This window comes from Ornithorhynchus anatinus, chromosome 5 (assembly GCF_004115215.2).
Source record: "Ornithorhynchus anatinus isolate Pmale09 chromosome 5, mOrnAna1.pri.v4, whole genome shotgun sequence".
NCBI lineage: Eukaryota > Metazoa > Chordata > Mammalia > Monotremata > Ornithorhynchidae > Ornithorhynchus > Ornithorhynchus anatinus.
The window spans coordinates 93990269-93996458 of record NC_041732.1 but is presented as its reverse complement, the minus strand read 5'-3'; the positions used below and the strand labels follow the sequence as shown (position 1 = coordinate 93996458).

General features: G+C 48.6%; 1 long non-coding RNA gene across 1 annotated transcript; it reads right to left on the bottom strand.

The window, feature by feature from the left end:
• Positions 1-558: 558 nt before the first annotated feature.
• On the bottom strand, positions 559-6041 carry LOC120638422. Its single transcript, XR_005660079.1, has 3 exons — positions 5947-6041; positions 2667-2839; positions 559-1035 (listed from the first exon to the last, which is right to left on the bottom strand). It is a non-coding gene; the product is annotated as an uncharacterized LOC120638422 (long non-coding RNA).
• Between the last annotated feature and the right edge of the window lie 149 nt (positions 6042-6190).

Below are 6190 nucleotides of genomic sequence, written 5' to 3'. Positions count from 1 at the left end.
CACCTCAGCCCCCTTCTAGCGTGGCTCATTGGAAAGAGCCCGGGCTTCGGAGTCAGAGGTCGTGGTTCGACTCCCTGCTCTGCCACTTGTCAGCTGTGTGACGCTGGGCGTGTCACTTCACTTCTCTGTGCCTCAGTTACCTCATCTGGAAAATGGGGATTACCTGTGAGCCTCCCGAGGGACAACCTGATTACCCTGTATCTACCCCAGTGCTTAGAACAGTCCTCTGCACGTAGTAAGCGCTTAACGAATACCAACATTATTAAAGTCCTACTAAAATATCTTCTCCAGGAAGTCTCATCTCCTCCAGGAAGTCTTCCCTGATTAACCTTTCATCTCTCATTCTAAATCTCCCTCCAACTATGTCACCTATGCACTTAAGTTCTCGCCCCCTTGGCAAATACATACTCAACCCACTCTTCTCCCCACCACGCTAATGCACTTATTTTTACACTTTAAAAGTATCTTGCTTCCTCCTCCTTATAACTTATTTTAACGTTTAGATCACTCACCTTGGGGCGAGGGATCTTATCTACCAACTTTATTGCATTCCTCCAAGCGCTAAACATAGTTCTCTGTACAGAGTAAGTTTTCAATAAGCTCTATTGATTGAAAATCCCCTACTCAGGATCACAGGGTTTCTTCCCCTGAGGGCATCTGAGAGTCTTGGGAGGGCTACTGGTGGGAGTTCAGGTTCTTTCCATCCCATCATATAAGTCCTTTATCAGGCTTTTCCCGGGCCAAGGCTACCATTTTGGATGTGGTTGGAAGAGTCCAGAGAGAGGCTGCTGTGCCCCCCCCATCTACCTGGCACAAGCTGCATTTCCTGGGTACATGTTAACGGTGCTAAGCTATGTTTGATTTGATCGTGGGTGTTCCCGGGTACCCATATCTGACCGTCCTCCGCCCAGTTGAAGGGATCGATTCACAGCACACCGATGTGTCACGTCCTCTGATTGGTTCCTGCAGACAGGATCTGACCGATCGGAAGATCAGTCAATCTTCTGATGCAGTGAAATCACAGTGGGACGGAAACTGAGAAAGGGAGAGAGGGACTGTTTCTGAGAAATCCAAATCAGTATCTTTTCCTTCTTCGGGAGGGGTAGGAGCTGGGCTCAGCGGAATGTCACACGTCCCTTTTCCTCAGTTCCACCTCCCCGTCGCTAGGCCAGTGATTAAAACAGTTTAAACCACTTAGACAATGGAAGAAGCTTCGAGAAAGTGCTGCATTTTATCCGCTCGTCTCGGTTGATTTTCCCAATTAGGAAGGCTGTAGTTCAGAATGGCAGTAATCCTTTGGAAAAACCAATTAGAGAGCTCAGCATCATGAAGGAGGGGAAAGCGGGAAGGTGGATGGCTCTGCAAGGCCCTAACGTTGTCACTCTCCCTCCTGTTGGGAGTCTGGTGACCCTCCTTCCCTCTCCCCCCAGCAATCACCACTCCATTTCCCCTGGAGATTCCTCACCTCTGCTTCCCTGAACTGGGCTCATCCTATTTTCTCTTCTGCCTCTTCTAGTGATCACTCACACTCAGAACCCTCCCACTAAAGTTCATGTCCCCCACACCCTTATTCTGCCTCCAGTCAGGGGCAAGAAATTATCCAAGCCATTCAGGATGGGTTGAGTCCAGATACTCAAATATAATGAGGTTTGGCAAATGCAGATAGGCAGTTGCCAGATGATACCGGTTACCTGAGCCCTTTCATAATTAACCGGATGAATAAGTGGACTGTTCGAGAACAGATCTTCTGATAATTTGACTCTGTCCTGGAATTCCACTTGGCCTGACTGATCCCTGTAGTTCCAACTGGGGAGAAATTATTTGCTGAAGGAATCTGATTTGGGGCAATGAGTGTGTCGCTACGCTGTGAATGGAGAGAAATAATAAATGGCAAGTTTATACCTGGGAAATGATAGGCTCTGCGCCTTCCTTCATCCATAGTAAGGTAGAACATGTTGACTCCCCCAGTTCACTAGGCAGCTTCTAGCACATTTCCGTTGCCTCTTTCGCCTTTTCACTATCTCATCTTCCTTCTTGGGTGTTATTAATTCAGTGCTTCAGTCATTTTTACTGAATGCTTACTGTGTGCAGAGCACTGTGGGCAAGTCACTTAACTTCTCTGTGCCTCAGTTACCTCATCTGTAAAATAGGGATTAAGACTGTGAGCCCCACGTGGGACAACCTGATTCCCCTGTGTCTACCCCAGTGCTTAGAACAGTGCTCTGCACATAGTAAGCGCTTAACAAATACAAATACCAACCAACCAACCACTGCCCTAAGCACTAGGGAAAGTTCAACACAACAGTAAACAGTGACATTCCGTGCCCACACCTTATCTTATCCAGGAAGGAGGGAGAAGCGGAGTTTGGGCTCCACCAGTGAATGAACGAATGAATGGCATTTTGTCATTACACTCCCCTCTCCACTCGGCCAACACAATGTAACCATTTCCTCCCTCTGGAGCTGCGAAGCCCAAACACCACAGCAGACATTTTACAAACTCTGCATCCTTCTAAAGGCCTCACAAAAAGGGGGAGGAGATCTTGTAAGACCGTGTGGCGATGTGGGGGAAGCTTCAAACCTGCACTGGCATTTCTGGGGAGTGGGCTGTTTCAACGCAGCAGACCACTCATACAGTGATTTTCCCACAGTTATCAACAACTCACCTTGCCCCACTCTGGAGAGTCCACATCAGGTGTTCTAACATCCGTCTGCTTGGCTGTTCTCGGCCAGCTAGTGGCTGCCAGTCCTTTCCGGGGAAATGTTTGTTCAAGCTCGGCTGCAACCCGGTCCCCATCTGCCCCGGGCCTTGGAGAGTCGACTGCGGGGAATGGAGAAGCTGGGGGGGGGAAACAACTTGGTGTACTGTGAGGAGGTGAAGATAGAGTCCGAGGGATGTGGGGAAGTGTCTCTCTGTCTCTCTCCCACCCCTGCATCATCTCTGGGAAGGTCAAGCACTCCCTCTCCTCCCTATCCCCGCACAGGGGAATATCTCAACTCCATGATCAGTGTCTTGCTTTCCATCTGCTGGCGTGACCATCCGGATACTCTGTGCGTTTGTGTGTGTGCGTATGCAAGCATACGCTTCCAGCGAATCGACTCAGTAGGAGGCTGGGTGGTTATCAGAAATCCCTTCAGGTATCAGGAGCTTTGAAGTGAGCCACAGTTGACCTGCACCTTTTCCCAGGGTTGGGGGAGGGAGGGGCAGAAAGGCCACAGAGAGAACAAGTCAGTCAGCCAGTCAGTTGCATTTATTGAGCTCTTGTGGTGTGCAGAGAACTGTACTAAGCACTTGGAAGAGTACAGCATGATAATAAACAGACACATCATTCCCTGCCCACATCGAGTTTACAGTCTAGCGGGGGAGACATTCACATAAATAAATAAATTAGAGATATATACATAGTGCTGTGGGGCTGAGAGGGGGGATGAATAAAGGGAGCAAGTTGGGGAGGCCCGGAAGGGAGTTGAAGAAAAAGACAAAATGTCTTGGGAAAGGCCTCTTGGAAGAGGGGTGCCCTCAATAAGGGGGAGGAAGGAGGGAGGGAGGTAGATCTAGCAAAAGGCCAGAATAGAATAAATTCAGTTGTTCGAGAATCTTGTAAATGATGAGGGGAAGCAGTGGTGAAGGGGAAAGCTGCAGCTAGCAGCGACAGCAGCAGCCAGAGAGAGCCTGCCTAACCACGCTTAGTTAGGAAGGAACAGGAAGGTGGGTGAGGTACCCAACTGTGGGAAAACCCGCTCTAGCCACTGCTCTCTGGTGCCTGACACCAGATTTTGCCTCAGTGGGGAGCAGCAAGATGGCTACTCATTGGTCAGAAACCACCTAGTTGGAAAGATCATGGACCTGGGAGTCAGAGGATCTGGGTTCTAATCCCCCCTCTGCCATTTGCCTGCTGTACGATCTTGGGCAAGTCACTAAACTTCTCTGGGCCTCAGTTTCCTCGTCGGTAAAATAGGGAGTCAATATCTATTCTCCTTAATATCTATTCTCCTTCTTACTTAGACTGTGAGCCCCATGTGGGACAGAGACTGTGTCGGACCTGATTAACGTGTATCGACTCCAGGGCTTGGCACATAAAAAGTGCCACAGTCATGCTCGTTATCATGTATTCTGTGTGTGTGTGTGTGTGTGTATCTGGAGGCCGACTGCCCAGTACAGAATTACTGGGCCTCTCCGGGTAACCAGCCTGGTGGTGCTGCTTGCTGTTGGGAGTCGGGGCTGGGGGCTCCATGATGACCCAGTGAAGTCTGGTGGGCTTCCTAGGGGCTCTGACAGTTGTAACACAGTCCAGCCTGGTTGGCCCATCGTGGAACCCCTCACAGCTAGGAACCCCCATGGTCGCACCTGCCTAAATAACACTCACCACCAGTCACTTGGTACTAATTTATAGCCCAAATATTTCCAGCCCTTTTTAAAAAGTATTTCATAATAATAGCGGTATTTGTTAAACATTTACGATGTGCCAAGAACTGTTCTGAGCGCTGGGGTAGATACAAGGTAATCAGGTTGGACAGAGTCCCTGACCCAAATGGGGCTCACATTTTTAATCCTCTCTTTACAGATGAAATAACTGAGGCACAGAAAAGTTAAGTGACTTGCCTAAGGTCACGCAGCAGACAAGTGGTGGAGCCAGGATTTGAACCCACATCCTATGACTCCCAAACCCACGCTCTTGCCAGTAGGCCATGCTGCTTCTCTATGCCAGGCACTGTACTAAGCACTGGGTGAGATACAAGCTAGTCAGGTTGGTTGCGGTCCAAGTCCCACATGGGGCTCACCATCAGCAAATAAATCAGTCGTATTTACTGAACGTTTACTGCGTGCAGAGCACTGTACTAAGCACTTGAGAGAGTACAATATAACAATAAAAGACATATTCCCTCCCCACAATGAGCTTACAGTCTAGCAGGGGAGACAGATATTAATATAAGTAAATTACACACATATACATGAATGGTAAGAGGTAACTGAAGCATAGAGAAGTGATTTGTCCAAGGTCACACAGCAGACCAGTGGACACTTTGGTCCTGCAATGCCAACCTACTCAGTGCACCTCGATCTCATCCATCTCATCGCTGACACCTCACCCATGGCTCGCCTCTGATGTGGAACACCCTCCCTTTTCATATCTGGCAGGTAATTAGTCTCCCCAACTTCAAACAACCCTCATTGCCTATTTTCCCACTCCATTATGCGTCACCCTGATTTACTTCTTTTAGTCACCCTTCTCTCAGCCCCACAATGCTTATATACAAACCCATAATTTATTTATTATCTTAATATCTTTCTCCCCCTCTAGGCTGTAAGCTTGTTGTGAGCAAGGGATGTGTCTACCAACTCTGTTATGTTGTTATATTGTACTCTCCCGAGCACTTTAATACAGTCCTCAGCACTCAATAGATATGGCTGATTGATTAGTTGATGTGGCAGAGCTGGGATTAGAACCTAGGTTCTTCTGACTCCCAGGCCCGTCCTCTATCAAACAAGTGCTGCCTACGTTCGAAATATTAGCAGTAATGTTGGTATTTGTTGAGCGCTTAATAATAATGTTGGTATTTGTTAAGCGCTTACTATGTGCAGAGCACTGTTCTAGGCGCTGGTGTAGATACAGGGTAATCAGGTTGTCCCACTTGAGGCTCACAGTCTTAATCCCCATTTTACAGATGAGGGAACCGAGGCCCAGAGAAGTGAAGTGACTTGCCCACAGTCAAACAGCTGACGAGTGGCAGAGCCGGGATTCGAACCTATGTCCTCTGACTCCCAAGCCCGGGCTCTTTCCACTGAGCCACGCTGCTTCATTGGGTGTCCACCAAGGACAGCCATAAATTGGGGAGGAGAAAGAGAGAGACAGAGAGGGACAAAGAAAGAGAGAGAACAACAAATAGAGAGAAAAAGGGAGCGACTGGCTGGGGAAAGTTTGCCAGAGATCTCGACGCTTGTACCTTTAGTGCCCGAGAGCATCTCTGCTCTAGGTCTCTCCAGTGTGTGTTCTGGATAAAGAGCTCAGCTCAGCTCAGTCTTGTTTATTATGAAAACCTCGCAAGGATCTGTGTGGCTGACTCAACGCTGCTGGTGAACGTGTCCTCTGTTCTATGCCCGGGAGAGAGCTGGGCCGTTTTTTCAGGCTTTGCTATTGACATTGGCTGGGATCGCCGAGAGCCGGTTAATCAGAAGGAAGAGGTGATA